The 16,551-nt window shown below is 46.0% G+C and overlaps 1 protein-coding gene across 4 annotated transcripts in view; it reads right to left on the reverse strand.

The window, feature by feature from the left end:
• Uspl1 (ubiquitin specific peptidase like 1) overlaps nt 1–711 on the reverse strand; it is a 34,323-nt gene extending 33,612 nt beyond the window's left edge. Inside the window, exon 1 of one of the 4 annotated variants that reach the window (XM_076560970.1) lies at nt 155–711. The gene's annotated coding sequence lies outside the window, so the exon portion shown is untranslated. The remainder of the gene's footprint in view (nt 1–154) is intronic. The other 3 variants (XM_076560968.1, XM_006979612.4, XM_015998265.3) reach the window with 3 other exon arrangements.
• Between the last annotated feature and the right edge of the window lie 15,840 nt (nt 712–16,551).

The raw sequence follows: 16,551 nt of genomic DNA on the forward strand, positions 1-16,551 counted from the left end.
GCGTTTACCCCCTTCAGCCCAAACGGCCCCGATCGACCCCCGCCTGCACCTCCCTTCTTCCCAGCCCATCCTTTCACCGTGCCCACGGCCCACCCCGGGGCACTGCGGCCGTCCCAGTTCCCATGTCCCGAGGAAATTACCCTCTCTCCCTTACCGGCCGGAGGCACACCCCTTCTTCGAGTAGAATCGGCCCGGACTCCTGTTCCAGCTTGAGCTCCGCACCATCTACCCGTAACGTTCAACCCACGTTCCCCCTCGGACGGCTCCTCCCCCGCCACCGTCGCCGCTAGGAAAGCAACTTCCGCTTGGGAGTCCGCAGCCAAAGAGGCCCCCCCCGCAACACCTTCCTTCCTGAGGAGCGCCTCGCTTGAAAGCACGAGGGCAGGGCGGGCGGAGGGAGGCCGGAGGGAAGGGGAAAACAGGAGCACTTCCGGCAAGGCTCCGCAGAGGCGTGGCTTGGCCTCCCCGCAGGCGCAGGCGCGATCGGAACTGCGGCGCCAGGAGGGGCGGGGCCCACAGTTGCGGAGCCCGCTACACGTGAGTGGGGGGGGGCGGAGGAAAAGGGGGGGGGGAGCAGGGACGGTTCTGGAAGCTGCTGGAAGGCGACGCCGGCGGCCGGGGGGCGGGGCGTGATTAAAATGAGTGCGCGGCCCTCTGCGGAGGGATTACGCGGCTGGGGAGGGAGTGGTCGCCGGCGCGCAGGCGCAGTAGCCCGCGCGTGGCCCTCCGCGCGCCGGCCGTCATGGCGGCCGGGGCGATCCAGGGCCGCTGTACGTATTCACAAAGAGTCACCAGCGCCACCCACGGAGCTGCCCCTCCCTCCCCCACACCCCTCCTCGGAGCCCCGGGGCCTGCCCTTCCTTCCCTCTCAGACCTGCCGTGAGGTAAGGGACCCGGGCTGGCACCGAGCCGCCGGCCCGCGCCTCGCAGCAGCCCTGCCTCGGCGAGCCTGGGCGGAGGAGGAGGCGGAGGAGGAGGAGGCGGAGGAGGAGGGAGCGCCCGAGCGGCCCAGGTTTGAGGACGGCCGTCCCGCAGGGGGGTCATGTGGTGCTCCGGACGACGTGGTGACCGGACGCGGGCCTGAGGACGCCGGGGCCCGGGATGGCAGCAGTCGGGACCGGCGTTGGCGGCTGCGGGCCTGCGCGGTCCCCCAAGGGCTCGCACGCCGCGGTCCCCGCACCAGGGCGCCTCGTCTTGGTAGCGCGCTGAGCCGGGAAGCAAGGCCGCTGTAGGAAGGAATTTATTCAATAAAAAGAAGTTTCGGTGTGTGGTCCTGAGGAATGCACATCGCTGAGCGCTCCAACAGAGACAGCGTTAGGGTTTTGGTTTTTCTTTTCCCTCCCTCAAGACAAAAATAGACTGGTTAGGTTTTGCCTTTTTTTTTTTTTTTTGCATTTGCAATACATAATTAATGTAGTGGTGTGTTTATTGCAAGATCGAACTAGTTAGGTTTCTTTTTGTATGGCTTATGAAATTTTGAGAAAGTATTTCTTCCTGAAATAAGAGCCAGGAGTGACAGGGTTATTTCTTGTTCAACAATTAAAATGTAACCCACCTTTTGAGATGTAAAGCAACACCCCCCCAATGATTATAATCATAATTAAATTAAAATTTGATTATTGCAGTCTTTAATGAAAATTTTATTTAAAAAAATTTTTTTGGCCTGGGAGGCGGGGAGGGGGGGGAATTAACAATGACAAATAAAATGGAGGTGGGAAGTGGAGAAAAAAAGCCAGAGGCTGGTGGTCCCTAGCTGAGAAGGTGTATGCGCTTCTGCTTATCCTTCCCAGTGTATTCAGGATGCCTGGTTCTTATATACTGGCCCCAAAGAGTGTAGTTACCTCTGGTAGGTTAAAAGCTGGAGGTCTATCTACTTCCACTTAGAAACTTACGTTCAATACGAGGAAGCTTTCTATGCCCTGCAGATCATTTTGTGAGCTCTTGTACTCCTCTGTGTTGTATACCTTAACTGAAAACAAACCTTCAGTCCCAACCTGAGATATAAATACTACCCCCAGCCGGGTCTGGTTGAAGACCTCTGTAATCCAGCACTCACAAGGTGAAGGCAGGAAGACTTGGGTTGGAAGCCTGCTTGGGCCATTTAACAAATGAGTCCGTAGCAGATTTGAGATGTCTTAAAATCAAACCCCAAATCTTACCTGGTGATTGTTTATTCTGGTCTCATTAAAGAAAATTACTGGGCTGGAGAAATAATCCAGCAGTAAATTATTTGCCTTAAAATATGAGGGCCTGAATTGGATCCCCAGCACCTACATAAAAAGCCTGACCCAGGTGTGTTGACCTGTTAGCCCAGGCTGGGAAGGGGCAGCCTCCTGGATCCCAGGGCCTCACTGGCTATTCAGCTAGCTGAATCTGTGAGCCCCAGTCAGTTAGAGACCCTGTCTCACAAAATGAGGCAGAGAGAAAGGAAGATACCTAGCATTGACCTCTGTCCTCCGCTTGTGCACTTGTGACACACGCTCCAGCATGCTCCTGGGCAACAGAACTTTCTAGTAGCGCCCAATGATACAGTCTGTAATCCCTTTTCTAAATATTATTTTCCAAAAGCTGGGAAAACCAAAAGTTCTTTGGTAGTTAAAAAAAAAGTTGCAAACCCATGTACAGGCCAAATGTGTAGGCCTGTTTTTGTTTGTTTGTTTGTTTGGTTTGATTTGGTTTGGTTTGGTTTTTTCGAGACAGGGTTTCTCTGTGTAGCTTTGCGCCTTTCCTGGAACTTACTCTGTAGCCCAGGCTGGCCTCGAACTCACAGAGATCCGACTGGCTCTGCCTCCCGAGTACTGGGATTAAGGCGTGCGCCACCACCGCCCGGTGAAATATGTAGGTTTTGTCCTAAGTGTTATATTACATTAATTACAACATTAGGTTTGATTGCTGTGTGCTGCTCTTGGCCACTGGCATGTGATGTTTTTTATAATGGTTTGTGGACTTTATAACTTTTGTTGTTGTTTTACTCAGGAGGCAGAGCCAGGCGGATCTCTGAGTTGGAGGCCAGCCTGGTCTACAGAGCGAGTTCCAGGACAGGCACCAAAACTACACAGAGAAACTCTGTCTTGAAAATAAAATAAAATGTTTTCCACTAAGGACATCATCCATCTCACACTGCTGTCTTGCTGGTCCAAGTTTACTGTTTAAATTGAGTAGTACATAGCTCAGACCTCACACAATGAAAGTCTTGATGCTGCATCCATCCGTCACCCAGCTCCCTGCCCAGGGTCAGTAAAAGCTGAGGGGCAGATGCATATATATAAGCAAGTAAGTACCGTCAGGACGAGTTTGCCTCCCCGCTTTAACGGCAGTGTTGCATGATATGCCCATTTACCGTATACGGTTGTTTGCCTTAGAGGTAGTTTTCTATTGTCTGTCCTCTTCCGTTTGGGGATATTTAGGTTTCCTTCAGATCCTGTTTTGGTTGCCTTTCTTGTTGCTGTAATAGAATACCCTGATAGTAGCAACTCAAGGAAGAAAGGGTTTATTTTGGCTCACAGTTTAAAGTTCGTACGCCTAATGGGGAAGCCGCTGCAGCAGGACCTGGAGTCACAGGTCGCATTGGGTGCGCAGTCAAGAAGTAGAGAGCTATCTTCAATCTCATGAAGTGGGCAGTATTGAGTAGGGCCAGCAAGATGGCTCAGTGAGTGAAGGCCCTTGCCACTAGTCCTGATGACCTGAGTTACATGTCTTGACACGCTACAGCCATGCAGCTTTAGCTGGAGTTACAGGAGGTTGTAAGCCAGCTCGTGGGTACTGGAAACTGAACTGTTGTCCTCTGCCAGAGCAGTCCATGCTCTTAGCTGTTGAACCACCCCTTCTTTATGACAGAAAACTAAACCCAGGAGAAAGAAACAGTTCACCTAAGTTTGTGCACTAGACTCTCAGACCCGAGACTAAAGCCTGCACCTTCTAATTTCCAATCCGGGCTTTTTGTTCAGCCTGCTATTCCCCTCCAGAGCTGAACTGAGCATACCGCTCCCATTGCAGAAGGACGGAGAAGGCTCAGTGTGGAGAGACGCCTCTGCTCTTCCTAGACCAGACCAGCCTGGGCTTCAGAAATGAGGTGTGCACACTCCAGGGAGAAAACAGCATTCTACAAGTACTTATTCAAAGTAATCACGCAGCATGCTGATTAGCAATCAAGAGTTCTCCACATTACAAACAATTAAACTCAGAGAGAGAAACTCTTTCCTAATTGGGACATAGTTGTCACTTCAAGATGAATTTATCAATCAGAAGTGCTGGACTGAATTTAGGGCTGCTTAGAAGTAGGTGGTCTTACTTTCCAAGAGCTCACGCTGTCATTTGGTTTAGCCTAGAAGTTTAAAACGGGGAAATCACCAAATAATAATAATAAGTAAAAGTAAATGAATGAAATTAAAACTTACTGTTTTGATTGGGTTGGTAATGGGCAGCAAGTAGTAAAATCATGGTTAAGTCTTGTGGCTGGATTCTAACTTACTGTAATTCGGGGGCTAGTAATTGTTTAATAAATGAATTAAAACAACTGGAATGGAAGAAATTGTCGTTATTTTTTAGAAAGTAATTTTAAGTCATTGGTAATCTTTACTGTGTGGTTCTCTGAACTGTATCACAAGTCAAAATCTGGACTCTGGTGGCAAAAAAAAAAAATAATCTCAAGTTTTAAATCTGGCCTGCTGGCTGAGCAGTGGTGGTTGAACACCTTTAATCCCAGCACTCAGGAGGCAGAGGCAGGAGGATCTCTGTGAGTTCCAGGCCAGCCTGGTCTACAGAGTGAATTCTAGGACTACACAGGAAAACCCTGTCTCAGGAAAAAAAAAAACAAAAGAACCCGGCCTGCTTTTCAGTGGTACACTCCAGTTTCCTTACGTGTGCAGTACTTCCTCTGTTTTCCTAAGCACTGTAGACCTCCCCTCTCTTAGAATAAGAGGGGGCCAGAGATACATAGGCTATAGATTCACAACCCTCATTTCTCCTGGCCACTTACTCCAGACCAAATATTTAACTTCTCCAAGGCTCAATTTCATCTAGAAAATGAAAATCTCTGCTAGTCCCAGTTCTGTCATTTAACTAGTTTTGTGACCTCAGGAAAGTTATTTCACATCTCTGAGTTTCCCGTTATAAGAAATAAAAAAATGACCTTAAATAAGGTAATATGTCAAATAGCGTCTGGCAGTTAGTAAGCCCTCAGGGCCTCCACAGCCTACAGGCCCTTAAGGGTTACTCTAGTTCCGTCATTGAGCTGTCCTCTGCTAGGTCTGCTCAGTCTCCTTCCCTTGCCGATGCACTTCCCAGTGAATGGGTCCTCAGATAACTGGGTCAGCTGTGGATTTGGGGACTTGTTAAAACTAACTGCATGGTCCTCTCCTGACCTCAGAGTTTGAATGGGGACTGAGCATCTGTATTTTTTCCTCCTCACATTATGTAGTGCTTGGTAATGGCCATGGTTTCCCACTTATCTGTTAATAAACGTGTGTTCTTACAGTTCGTTGTGTCTCATTGTGTAGCCCTTCAGGTGTTTTAAGTTTGGAAATACTGTCAATTCCGTGGGGCTGGTGAGACGACTTTCCTTTTTTCTTCCTCTGCATACATTTGGACCAATTGTGTTAGATAAGATGAAGTCTGAAACTTAAGTACACACACACACACACACACACACACACACACACACACACACACGGAAAAAAAGTTGTTTGGAAACTGGCTGAGGTTTGCAACAGCAGTGACTTGATTGGCTCCACACTTCAGAAACAGCAGAGTTCTGTCATTCTCCAGAGGGCTCCAGGAACGTGCCTTATCCCCTACATTTACAGCGTGCCAGGGAGCAGTCCTCAGCAAATGACTCCCTCAGTCTTCCAGATCCAAGAGAAACAGTGAAGAGCTCAGTCGGAATTCCCTCTCCCAAACTTGCTGTCATCTAGTTCACCCTTCTGCCCTGGGAAGGAGTTAGACATTCAGGCCAGCATGAATGTTAACATGTGCAGGATGAGGGCTCTTCCTGCCCTCCGCAGCTTTATCCACACAGTACAGTGTCCCATTCTAACGCACGCGGAGGTCAGACTAAGGCAAGTCGTGACATTACCTCCCACATGTCTCTGAGCATCCTTTCTGCCAGCTGTTAGGATATTCATCTGTGGTCAGTCATAGTGATCCTGTACTATACAGCCTGAGAAGTCATTCCTCCCTCCTCACTGTTCCTGGTAGTGGTTTTGGTTTGTTTCTTTAAGGCATTACAGCAGGATGTTAGGATTTTTAAAATATCTACATTAAGAGTTAGAAAGTTGGGGCTGGAGAAATGGCTCTGTAGTTAAGGGCAGTGGCCCATCTTGCAGAGGACCTGGGTTCAGTTCCCAGCACTCTCATGGCTGCTCACACCCATCTGTAACTCCAGTCCCAAGGGATCCTACACCCCTTTCTAGGCCTCTGCAGGCACTGCATGTATACGATGCACAGATGTACATGCAGACAAAACACCCATACCCATAAAATAAAAATTAACCTATTTTTTTTTAAGTTATACAACTTGGGTTAAGTGAAGCACATTACAATATTATCCTATGCCATATAGCAAATTACTCCCAATTGGCCTAAAACAAAGACATGGATTAATTGACCTAGTTTCTGATGGTTGGGCATCTGGAAGTGGTTTAGCTGGATAGTTCTGGTTCAGTCTTCTGTGGGCCTAGACATCAGAAGGCTACTCTTGTGTCCTCTCAACATGGCACCTTGATTCTCTAGAGAGCAAAAGATCTTAAAACAGACAGAACCACAGCCTCTTGTCACCTCGCTTCACAAGTGGCACATCATCCCCTGCTGTATTCTGTAGACTGCCACCCTCCCCTGCTAGAGTGTGGGAGGACCTCTAAAAGGGATGACTACCAGGAGGCAGGATTCATTGTGGGCTGCTAGCCACAATTATATTGCATGTTTTGTACTTGACAGAGCAAGTAATTCAGTACTGCTTACTACTCATTATAAGGTTATTAAAGTATTAATGGCAGTTTCCTGAAATGATTGCATTTTGTGTGTATTACATGTAGCAGTCTAGCTGAGAAGTTGAAAGTGGCTGTCCACAGGCGATCCCCCTTCCTGTCTAGCTCTGTGCCCAAATCTGCAGCATACACACAAGCAAGGTCTACTCAGTTTGCATGGTCTCCAGACAAGTGTGGAAATTCAGGTGATCTGTAGGCAGGCTTATTATAAGGTGAGGAGAATTACAATATTTATTTTAGTACGAATTAATAATTCTGGTCTTCCTAAGAAGTTCCTTATAAAGTTTGAGTCCTGTGTTCTGGTTTATTTTGTTGTTTTGTTTTTCAGTAGTGATCAGACTGAAGTGGATAAATGTAGCTGGCTGATGGAGGTCCTTTACATTATTCAAATTGTCGTTAGACCCAAAGGAATTGGAAGCAATCTCTCTAAGGGCCAGTTGTTTGATTAAATTGCAAACACCAGACCACTAAAGAAATCCAAGTGAGTGATATAAAATAGATAGGAATATAACTTGCTTCCATATAGCACACTAAGTAATTTTAAGTTTTGTAATAAGGCAAAAAAAAAAAGTAATTAGAATGTGAGAGAAAACTTGAAACATTCGTTTGTCCTCCATTTCTGTAGCCTAAGAGCAACTGACAGTGGCATAATGTTCTTGTGACCACAAGCGTTGCTGATTCTGCTGGCATTTTTAATTTCTCTCAGAGGCTGAATGCCAGCCTGTCCTCCCAGCACTCTGCAGACTGAGGTAGAGGATCACTAGACCAAGGCTTGCCTGAAGGACAGGACTGCGAGTGAGCCAGAATAGAAACTCAGATACTTTGTGTAGTGGGTGTTTGTATCTGAACACAGTCTGCTCACGGCACAGTGGCGTGTACAGAACGTGGCAGCACAGACTCAGCCCACGTGGATATGGTAATTTCCAGGCACGTAGACGGTTCTGACAGCAGCATTCACCCTCAAGTATCAGGAGGGACTAGTTTGCTAATCAGGAAAGAAATTTTGGGAAATTCATTTTACTTTCTAAGTATGGATTTGTTGTGATTAATCAATAACATGATGCTTGGTTTCCTGCTGATTGGCTTTAAGATGACATCTCTTCTGAGCTCTTATAGTAAGTAGAGGTACTAGCATATATTTTGTGAATACAGAGCATGTTAGCTCTAGGATTTTCTCACTGTAGTCTTCTGAGCTATTAGATAGTGGTTGTATTTAAAAAACCAAAAACAATTTTTGTTTTGTTTTGTTTTTTCTCTGTGTTGTTTTGGTGCCTGTCCTGGATCTTGCTCTGTAGACCAGACTGGCCTCAAACTCACAGAGATCTGCTTGGCTCTGCCTCCCGAGTGCTGGGATTAAAGGCCGGTACCAGACACAATTTAAAAAGAAAACAGAGTAAGTTAAGGTTTTTCTGAAAACAAAAGGGTGAATTGATAAAGAAAACTTGGGAAATTATAACTTTAGAATATTGTGCCAATAGCTGGGTGGTGGTGGCTCATGCCTTTAATCTCAGCTCTTGGGAGGCAGAAGCAGGCAGATCTCTGCTGTGGGATGGTCTGTATGTCAAATTGCTCTGATTGGTCAATAAATAAAACACTGATTGGCCACTGGCTAGGCAGGAAGTATAGGCGGGACTAACAGAGAGGAGAATTGAGAGAACAGGAAGGTGGAGAGAGTCACTGCCAGCCGCCGCCATGACAAGCAGCATGTGAACACGCCGGTAACCCATGAGCCACGTGGCAAGGTATAGATTTATGAAAATGGATTAATTTAAGCTATAAGAACAGTTAGCAAGAAGCCTGCCATGGCCATACAGTTTGTATGCAATATAAGTCTCTGTGTTTACTTGGTTGGGTCTGAGCGGCTGTGGGACTGGCAGGTGAGAGAGATTTGTCCTGACTGTAGGCAAGGCAGGAAAACTCTAGCTACAGATCTCTGTGAGTTCAAGTCCAGCCTGGACTACAGAACAAGATCCAGGACAGTCAGGACTACACAGAGAAACCATGTCTTGAAAAACCAAAAGGGGGGTGGGGTGGGGAATATCGTGCCAAAAGCAGTAAATCTATTCACTGCTTTCAAAAAGTCTCTTCCAGAGTAGAATAAGTTCAATTGTGTAACAGAATTGGTCAGATTCCATCTGTAAGAAAGAGACCAAAGAAACACAGCAGACAAACACATTGAGAACTGATTATACCCTTGCAGAACACATTAGCAAAACTGAAGTACCCCCGTGGCAGAATACAGCAGGATACCCTTTCATTTCCATAGATGTGCTAGTGGTGATGATGTAACAGTGGACCAGATCTAGGATGTCCAAAGTGTGCTGCTAGGGAAAGTTACCTTCAGTAGTGTACACATGCACCTGAGAACACACAGGGACAGCAAATATGACAGGACCGTTAAACACTGGGCTTAGGTAAGGGTAGTCATGCTGCCCTTTCAGCTTTTCTGTATGGTCGGATACATTAAAAATTTGGAAGACAGAAAACAAGCTCGATTTGTGTCTTTGTAAGTAAGAAAGGCCTCACAATACCATGCCATTGCCAGGGTCACTGTTTCGGATCGTCAGTTAGGCTCTCAGCCCTGCCTTTGTGCAGGACAGCCGTTTCCACATCAGCTTTGGCCTCCCTATTGCTAGGTCTGGTGGTGGCTTCCCAGTCCTCATTTCCCTGGACTCTGAGCAGCCTTAGCGTGATTGACACTCCTGTGTGCTCCCTTTCCTACTTTCTGTCTTTGGCTGGTCCTCCACCGTAAACATTGGCATGCCTCAGGGCTGAGGTGGATGCTGAGCTTCCATGAAGAGTCTTAGCTTATCCTAAAGCTTTCAATATATATTTGATGTGGGCAGGGTGGCACACGCCTTTAGTCCCAGCACTCGGGAGGCAGAAGCCGCTGGATCTGTGAGTTCGAGGCCAGCCTGAACTCCAGAATGCGTTCCAGGACAGCCAGAGCTACACAGAAACCCTGTCTAGAAAAGCAAAACAATAATAAAAAGTTTAAAAATATATAGGTGCTAAGACTCAAGTTCATGTCTCCGCTATAGTCTTTGGACTCCTTGTCTATCTACCTTCCTGATAGTCTCACTTAATGTGAAGTTGGCATTTCGAAAGGAATGTGTCTGTCAGTCCTGTGAGCCCCCATCCCACAAGCAGAGCAGCTGCTCCCTGCCCCATGCTCCGCCCTCTCCAGTATGATGGACTTCCTTCTTCTAATTGCTCAAGTGAAAAACCTCGAGTCAACATTGACTCCTGTCTCCTTGTTGCTCAAGTGACAATCTCCTCAGCAAACGTGCTCTGCCCTTTAAACACGTGCGCTGCCACCACTGCCCCCTCCTCCTCTTCCTCCTCTTCCTTTGCTGAAGCTTGAACCCAGGGCCTTGTTCTGCTAGGCAAGCTCCTCCTCTGAACTATGGCCATGTCCTCCAGCCCACCACTGTCAATCCCACCTACATCCCATCACAGATTAGAGCAGTTTTTCAGCTTCAGCTCTGTTGACATTGGGGCCAGTAATGTGGGCAGGACCATCCTGTGTAGTGCAGGGTAGTATGCTGAGTAGCGTCCTTTGCCTCCACCGCTAGGTGCAAGGGGCAGCTCGCCTCTACAGTTACAACACTACCGACATGTTCTTGAAGGCAAAATGCCCCCCCCTTTGCAGACCACTGAGTTATATATAGTACATGTAGTTTCTAAGTGACTTACAGTGGTTCCTGTAGCTAGAGTTTTCCTGCCTTGCCCACAGTCAGGACAAATCTTTGTCACCCGCCAGTCCCACAGCCGCTCAGACCCAACCAAGTAAACACAGAGACTTATATTGCTTACAAACTGTATGGCCATGGCAGGCTTCTTGCTAACTGTTCTTATAGCTTAAATTAATCCATTTCTATAAATCTATACCTTGCCACGTGGCTCATGGCTTACCGGCATCTTCACATGCTGCTTGTCATGGTGGCGGCTGGCAGTGACTCCTTCTGCCTTCCTGTTCTTTCTTTTCTCCTCTCTGTTAGTCCCGCCTATACTTCCTGCCTAGCCACTGGCCAATCAGTGTTTTATTTATTGACCAATCAGAGTAATTTGACATACCAACCATCCCACAACAGATTCCTAACCCAGTTTGAGAATACCATGAAAGGCTTAGCACCCACCTCCGAGATTCGGTAGGAATCTCCCAGAGAAAGGATGCCTGGACGTAAATAGTCTGATAGTCTAACAGAAGAGAGCCAGCCGGCAGAGAAAAGCAAAAGGGTAGGCTTGCTGTGGAACTGCCCGGAGGGTCCTCAGAGGAAGGTCTCCCGTCAGGGAGCTGTGCGAGGACAGGCATATGGACAGCAGACACAGATTGGAGAAGATCCACTGAAGAAGAGAAACGAGAGAACACGCTGCGTGTCAGAACTGAAGGGAAGCTAAGGAGGTACGAGAGAGACAGACCCCGGAAGACTTAAGATGGGGCCTGCTCGTGTGTTTCTCTAGGAAATCGCATGGGGACTGGGGAGGCGGCTCAGCAGTGGGGGTCGCTGCTCGCTCTTGCACATAGTCTGGCTTCACTTCCCAGTACCTACATGGTGGCCCACACCACATATAACCCCAGTTCCAGAGGCCCCGACACCCTTTTCTCACCTCCATGGGCACCGGGCACACGTACATACATGTGGGCAACATACTCATACACCAAAAAGAAAAATCAGTTTTAAAGACTGAGAGAAAGCACGTGATATGAGGCCATTTGGTCACCTGTACTTTTGTTTGTTTGTTTTTCGAGGCAGGGTTTCTCTGTGTAGTTTTGGTGCCTGTCCTGGAGCTTGCTTTGTAGCCCAGGCTGGCCTCGAACTCACAAGGATCCGCCTGGCTCTGCCTTCCCAGTGCTGGGATCAAAGGCGTGCACCACCGCCGCCCGGCTAGCCACCTGTCCTTTAGGACTCCATTATGCTAGTCTCTGTTTTAAGCTGGTACAGTTCCTCCTTGGGGATCATTAAATTGTTGATTATACCAGACAAATGAAGCTGCTGGTCATGGCTACTCGGCTCTGTCCCATGGCTATTTTAGGTTTTGTGCTGTAAAAATTTAGTTTTCACAATTGGAGGTCCTTGGAGAAAAACTTTAGGATTAGGAAGTGTTTTCTTCCCTCATTGTTCGCTCTTAATTTGGGGGTGTGAGTGAAGGGGCTTTTAGCTAACTGCAGTAGCCATCCGCGGTGCAACAAACCACCCCAAAATTCTGTGGCTAAGACATGCTTTGTCACAGCTCCGTGGGAGACTGGCAACTTGCTCTCACCATGGCCTGTCTCAGTCAGCTCTCTGTCACTCATGTCACTCTGGAGACAGAGTGACAGGTCTAAGGTTGTGGCGAGGGGTGTCAGCAGGCTCCTCCTCACTGCCTACCCCACCCCCACCCCTGAATTCTCTGTATTCATGCTCTCCTGGGTTGGGCGGTTTTTTGTTGTGTTTGTGGTGCTTGGAATTGAACCTAAGACCTCATGCACCAGGCAAACATTCTACCTCTGGGCCAGATCGGCAGCCCCTCCAGGGTTTAATACGTGGCAGCAGGAAGGCAGAGGTATAAGCTACCAGGCCTCTCAGGACCTTGCCGGAGACACACCAGTCCTGCTGTTCTCTGCTGCACTGCGGTGATGATGGATTGACTCATTTAAACCTCACTAAGTGATACGAAGCAGGTCCCTTAGGCTTGCAGCCTTGCCCAAGAACTTTCTGTCTCTGGCCGTGGCCCTTCTGTATACTAACCCTGCCATTTAGAGCAGCAGTGCCTGGTAGGTGATTTAAATCTCTAGATGCCAATCACCATGTGAGATGTGAAAGAAGTGTCTGTTAGAGTAGGTCTAGGAGCGGTATGGGATGCAAGGGCTCCTGAGAGTCATTTGCATAGACACGCCTCTCGATGGAGAGTCTAAAGGAAAACTGGGAAGCTTCTAACTTAGAGACTATTCGGTGCTAACGACTGGCCTTTAGGAGCATGCTTAGGTTAGTTCCTTGGATTGGGACGCTGAGAAAAGACCCCAAGGGCTAGTTAGCCTCAAGCAAGGGATCCTTTCTGAATCCGATGTGGAGGGAGCCCTGTGTTCATGTGTCCCCTGGGCAACAAGTGGTTTTTGTGTTTTTAAAGAACTAGGGATGCATCTCTAAAAAGACTTCCTGTAACTCCTCTAGCCTAAGTCTGTCTAGGTGTGTGTATGGCTGTGCATGCATGGAGAGGCCAGAGAACAGCTTCCGTCCTGTGACCCCATCTACAGAGGAACCAGTGCCATGTAAAATAACTCTTAGTATTTAAATATATTAAGTATGTAAGCGAAACAAAATTTATATGAGTCTTAACAGAGATGTAAAGTAGAACCAAGAAAAACTGAAAATGTTTACTTATTTTTGTGTTTTGCTTGAATAATATTCAGACTTTCAAGTTTGAAAAAAAAAAAAAAAAACTCCAAGAATCCCTGTACCCTGCTCCCTAGATTGACCTGTCATTCAGAGTTGGTGCTGGTTGCCTCATGACTTAGACTTGTGAGGACACATGCCACTTGCTTGCTCCTCTAGTGCATACATATGTACCTGCAACACATGTTCATCTGTAAGACTTAGTATTTAATATATATTAAATACTTAGTATTTAATATAATACTTAATATACTTAAGTATATTAAGTATGTAAGTATGTAAATATGCTCCAAGTCATTTGAGCATAATCCCAATATATTACACCCTCATACCCCCAAATACTCAGATGTGTTATGCTTGAAAACGTCAGTGTGTAACACTAAACCTTTACTGGTGGTTGCCCAGCTTTGCCAGGAAATCCAAGAATGATCTTTGTGCCCTCTGCCTTCAGCGCAGGCTCCTGCTTGGGGTCACTTACCTATGCTTCTCCGCACTATGTCCAGGGCCTCTCTGTCTCCCGGGGTGTTACTCTTTTTAGAAGAACAAGGACATACTTCTCCCCACCCCTTTTAAGTAGAACCTGGGTTTGTTCCCTTGCAATTAGATTAGAACTGTATAGTCTAAAAAATTCTTCTAAATGATCTAAAAATGTGAAAATAGTATGCTATCCAAAAGAACAATTTAAATGAAATTCAAGTAACACAAAGTTAAAACAATTAGTACAAGTTGAAATGGGAAATAAAAATGTGCTATAGATCAACTTCCAAGAAAATATTTAGAATGCAGTGATTTTCAGTCTTTCTGACTGTTATAGATGTTTGATTCAGCACCTGGATTTAAAAAAAAAAAATCAAGAAAATTCTTGGCATTTAGGTGACCTTACATGGTTTTATTTAGCTTCATTGTGAATTCTGCTTCCCAGGAAGCCATTGATACCTTCCCGAGAAAACAGTAGGTTTCCTTCCAACTTTTGCTGACCGTATTCAACAAACATTGTTAAGTTCTTGTTATCTGCCAGACACTGGGGTGGGCACTGGGAATACAGAGGAGGATATAAGAGACTGTCTTCCACAGTGTGCGTCAAATGACAGAGTGGCTGACGTGCCACAGAGGACAGGAGCTTCCACTGGGGATGGTCTGCAGCTGTGCTGTTGAGGAAATGGCCTAAATGCCTTGCCAGCCAAAGAAGGCTGTCCCTGTGGTTGCTATAAGAGGAACATCCATCTGTAAGAAAAGGTGGACTTGGCACTCTTCCTGTTCTGGTGCATTAAAAAGGACTAAACTACACTGAGTGCTTTGTAGTATGGCAGTCCTTCTCAGAGATGGTGTGATAGACAGATTTCTTACAGTTCTTCAATTTTTGAGTTTTTGCAGTTGTTTTGTACTATATGATCTGCTCAGGGATTCACTTTTTAAAGACAAATGGCAACACTGAATTCGAGTTTGTCTCTTGATTCTTCCCAACAGGGTCACGGATTAATGTGTTAATATTGTTTTAAAATAGGAAACGGTTTTAAATTGCGTTTTTATTTATTTTGCTGTGTGCATGTGTGGAGGTCAGAGGACAGCGTGCAGAAGTTGATTCTCTCCTTCCACCAAACTCAAGTTGTCAGGCTTGGCTGCAGACACTGAGCCGTCTCTCTGCTCTAGGAGAAAATTAAGTCTGAGTACTAGGCCACCTTTTAAAAAGAAGCTCAGCCAGGCAGTGGTGGTGCACACCTTTAATCCCAGCACTTGGAAGGCAGAGGCAGGCGGATCTCTGTGAGTTTGAGGCCAGCCTGATCTACAGAGCGAGATCCAGGACAGGCACCAAAACGACACAAGGAAACCCCGTCTCAAGAAAACCAAAATAAATAAATAAATAGAAGCCGAATTGGAAGATTTGTTTATTTTACGTGAATGAGTTTTGCCTGCACATATGCATGTGTACAATATGCACAAGCCTGTGCCCACAGAGCCAAAGGAGAGGGTCGGATCTCCTAGAACTGAGTTACAGGTGGTTATAAGCCACCATGTGGATGCTGGGAACTAAATCCGGGTCCTCTGCAAGGGCAGCCTGAGCTGTTAAGCTCTGAGCTGGCTCTCCAGCCATCTGGCAACTTCCTGTGCTGTGGTGACACAGGCTTTATTCTAGACTCTTCCATGTGGCAGGATCTTCCAGAGTTCATTTCATCCAAGGACTAAGGTGTCCTCAGTTTCTTCATGAGTCTGGTTCTCATTGGGAAATGTCACTGGCTACTGAAAATACTAAAACATAAGCCTGCAGTTAAGATACTCTTAATATGCTGCAAAGAATACCACTGAAAACTATGTTTTTTATAAACATAGTATTGTTAAATGAGTATGGTTGTGCTATTGAGTTATTCTTAAAATTAAGTTGTGTTGCCTAGAAAGGTTGATAAGTTCCTGGCATTCTCAACATAAGAATAAAGAAAATGTAATAGTTACCTGTCTAAATCTTATGTTGTATATATTTTTTCTCATAGGATCTCACTATGTAACCCTACCTGGCCTGGAACTCGCTATGTGGACCAGGCTGGCCTCAAACTTGTGGAGATCCACCTGTCTCTGCCTGCTAAGTGTTGGGGTTAAAGGTGTGCGCTATTCTTTTAATACAGTAACTAAATTTAAATACAGCATACAACCAAGCCAGCTTTGATTTTTTTTAAAACAGTGTTATAAATTTATCCCAGAGCTTTATACATGCTAGGTAGGTTCTTATGAAGCTGTGGGTTTATGTTTTCAGAAATATGACTTTAAAAGACACCAAGGTACCTGAAAGAAATTTAAAAAGAACCATAAATTTATTCAGAGATAAGAAATGTCTGTTTTGTTAAGTCATTAGATATAAATCTTTTTTTCTGTTAGTAAATACCTACCAAAGAAAACTATTTCTTTAAAAAAAAATGTATAAAGTATATATGTATGTATGTATGTATGTATGTATGTATGTATTTTAGCTGGGTGACGGTGCTCACCGTTAATCCCAGGAAGGCAGAGGCAGGCAGATCTCTGTGAGTTTTAGGCTACTCTGGTTGACAGAGTGAGTTCCAGGACAGTCAGGGCTACACGGAGAAACCCTGTCTTGAAAAAGAAAAAGGAAAAAGAATATATGTATTTTAATAAAAATAATCCTGTGATAGAATACTCAAACTAATTTTGACAGTTTACCCTCTATTAAAATACCTGGT

This window comes from Peromyscus maniculatus, chromosome 23 (genome assembly GCF_049852395.1).
Source record: "Peromyscus maniculatus bairdii isolate BWxNUB_F1_BW_parent chromosome 23, HU_Pman_BW_mat_3.1, whole genome shotgun sequence".
NCBI classification, from domain to species: Eukaryota; Metazoa; Chordata; class Mammalia; order Rodentia; family Cricetidae; genus Peromyscus; species Peromyscus maniculatus.